This window comes from Mastomys coucha, chromosome X, assembly GCF_008632895.1.
Source record: "Mastomys coucha isolate ucsf_1 chromosome X, UCSF_Mcou_1, whole genome shotgun sequence".
Taxonomy (NCBI): domain Eukaryota; kingdom Metazoa; phylum Chordata; class Mammalia; order Rodentia; family Muridae; genus Mastomys; species Mastomys coucha.
Window position 1 is genome coordinate 101,058,150 of NC_045030.1, and position 3,023 is coordinate 101,061,172.

The 3,023-nt window shown below is 49.4% G+C and overlaps 1 protein-coding gene across 4 annotated transcripts in view; it reads left to right on the forward strand.

The window, feature by feature from the left end:
- The first annotated feature begins 2,069 nt into the window (after positions 1-2,069).
- Positions 2,070-3,023, forward strand: part of Gdpd2 (glycerophosphodiester phosphodiesterase domain containing 2) — an 8,063-nt gene continuing 7,109 nt past the window's right edge. Inside the window, exons 1-2 of one of the 4 annotated variants that reach the window (XM_031375500.1) lie at positions 2,070-2,462; positions 2,593-2,637. The gene's annotated coding sequence lies outside the window, so the exon portion shown is untranslated. The remainder of the gene's footprint in view (positions 2,463-2,592; positions 2,638-3,023) is intronic. The other 3 variants (XM_031375511.1, XM_031375520.1, XM_031375490.1) reach the window with 3 other exon arrangements.

Here is a 3,023-nt window from a genome sequence, read left to right on the forward strand (position 1 = left end):
ACATTCCTGCAGAATTGTATTTGTTTTTCAACAACAAAAAATGCTTGGGCTAGTGACATGGCTCAGCCGTTAAGAGCAGTGGGTACTCTTCCAGAGGTCCTGAGTTCAATTCCCAGCACCCACATGGTGGCTCACAACCATCTGTAATGACATCTGGTGCCCACTTGTGGCTTAGAACATTGTATACCTAGTAAACAAATCTTTTTTTAATAGAATGTCGGGCTGGAGAGATGGCTCAGTGGTTAAGAGCACTGACTGCTCTTCCAGACATCCTGAGTTCAATTCCCAGCAACCACATGGTGGCTCACAACCATCTGTAATGGGATCTGATGCCCTCTTCTGGTGTGTCTGAAGGTTGGACAGTATACTCAAATACATTAAATAAATAAAGTTTTAAGAAAAAGGATAAAGAAAGTGTCAGCTTTACCGTACAATAGCAAATAAATACCTGAGAGAGAGTTCATTGGGAGAATGTATTTATTTCAGCTCATGGTTTTGGAGGCCATGGTCTAATATGATCTAATATGGGCCATGCTTAGAAGCCCATATTAGATCATGACAGAAGTACTATGGAGTAAAGCTGCTCACCTCATGGCCAGGATGGAAAAAAAATAGTGGAAGGATCTGGTTCCCATCACCAGCCTTCGAGAGCATACCCTCCAGTATACAAAAGACACTCCACAAGAACCTACCTCTCTAAAGTTTCCCCCAACCTCCCAAATGGTACCACAGGCCAGGGAACAAGCTGTAAACACACAAGCCTTTGGGGAACACTAAATATCTAACATACAGATAGTACTGTAGTACAAAGAGGTACTATGTAGAGTTACAATGTCAGTGAGTAATAGAGCTAGGAACAGAACCCAGTTACATTTACCACATAGCTCTTTCTAATGCCCTGCAATCTGATTAATGGCTGTAGAACCACACAACTTTTCAGTTACAGAACAAAACTACTGTCCCCTTGGTTTCTCCCTTAAAAAGGAAGTGGAGAGACAAGGATTATTCCTTACCATATCAGGTTTCTTGTCTCCAGTTAGAAGCTAGAAGGGGGCCAGCCATGCAGTGCCTCATACAGGCTGTATTTGAAACCTTTTGGGAGTTTGCAAGCCTTGAGACTCATCCATGCATATTGAATCATGTCCCCACCCCATCACCCCTAAAAGGCTCTCAAACCATCCCCGCATACAAGAAAACAAAACTCTAGAATCCACCAAAACCCAAGCAAAGGAAATTGAAAACCAACCTGCCAAGAATGACTCCCAGTGGAGGACTAGGTGACCTGCTGGCCCTCCCTGGCTTCCTGCCAGCAAGCAGCCTTGCTTCTCTTTGCATTTTAATTCTGAGAGAGTTAGAGAAACTCTGTCATTGCCAAATAGAGCCTCTGGATACAATGGGAAAGCTGAGAGGGAGGGAACCAGCTCCTGGCAGAAGAGAGCCGGTCTCCCTCACTGGATAAAACTGAGTGTGTGGAGGGGGAGGGGAAGCCAGCTTATCTGTAAGGAGTCATCTTTTCCCACCAACACCCCAATAGTGCTCACAGACCCCCAACTCACTTCATCAGCCATAATCCAAGAGCTGTTCATCAAGCCCCTCCCAGCTCACATGCAACCCTGTACTTTTTCTACTAAGCTGACCACAGCTTACTAGGCCACCTACTTCTTTTGTACACGTTCATCCTCCAAAAGCCTGGTACCCTAATACTCTATACACTCCTGAAGCCATTCAATGCCTGGTAAACAAGGCAGTGAGACTGATATCCTGAATGAGCATCTGATGTGTGGTGCAGTGAGGGCTGCTGAATACATCCATGGGGATCCCTGGTCCAGAAATGGGACATCTTGCTGCCCAGAGTTCATAAAGTCACTTCAATAGCATTATATAGATGGAGCTAGCAGAAGTATAAATAGCCCAAGAGTTATTGATTGGAAGCTAATGATGGGAAATTGTACTCCCAGGAAGCCCGAGGTTAGACTTCCTCATACTCTCAAGAGTTTCCAGGGGACTGGCAGGGCCCCTTCTCCTCATTGCCAAGTTGCAAAATTCTGTGGTCACCTCCCCCAGCTTCCCTCCCTCCTATGCCCTCCGTCCTGGCCTCCTAGAGCCAGGACAAAGCCCTCAGGCAGTGACTGGGAGGGGAACAGGAGGAGGGACAGAGGGATGGGGAAGGCTGCACAAAGGAATTCCTCACACCAAGCCCCCTGACTGCCAGCTCGAGAGAGTAAAGAAGCCGACCTCCTCTCCAGCTAGCTCACTCGCGCCCATCTTGCCACCATGGCTGTGCTCGGGCCATAGAGCCTCTCCTGGTCTTCCAAGAGGACCCACACTTCTTCCTGTAGGTGGCAACAGTGACACCTGTTTGACCAGTGAGGCTGAGCCAGGGACTGCAAGAGGGAGGAGGCAGACAACTCGGAGAGGAGCTGGGAGGCAGAGCTGCAGCTCGCTTGCTCACTGAGTAAAAGGTGTGAGGGCTCGGGAAGGCTGGGGGCTACCGCTGGGAGCTGGGAAGTGAAGAGCTGCTCAACCCGGTAGGGATGGAGCCTAGGGGGCTAGTCAGCAGCCCTGTCAGATTCCCTGCTCCGGGTCTTTCAGACTGGCCAGATCCTGATTCCATCTTCCAGGCAACTCTTGAGGGAGGTAGGACTCTGGAAATCTGGGGTGCAGGGGGTACGGCCCTAAAGGAAGCAAAGGATGTGGATTGGTGCTCAGGGCAGGCTACCGTAGCCCAGTTCCGGGATGGGGAGAAGCAGGGGGCTCTCTTTGGGTTGACTAGTCAATCTCCTGGGAAGGGACGCAGCTCCCACCCCTCCACTCCCTAGACGGATCCTCCTTTCCCAAGGGGAACTTAATAAGGGGGCAATTCCAAGAGCAGACATACCCTGCCTTCTTGGAGGAGCCCTCACACAGAGTGAAAAGGGGGTACTGTTCCTTTATACAGGACAGTTAGGAGAGAGGGAGAGAGAGAGAAAGACAGAGAAAGAGAGACAGAGACAGAGAGACGGAGAGAGGGAGGAGAGAGAGAG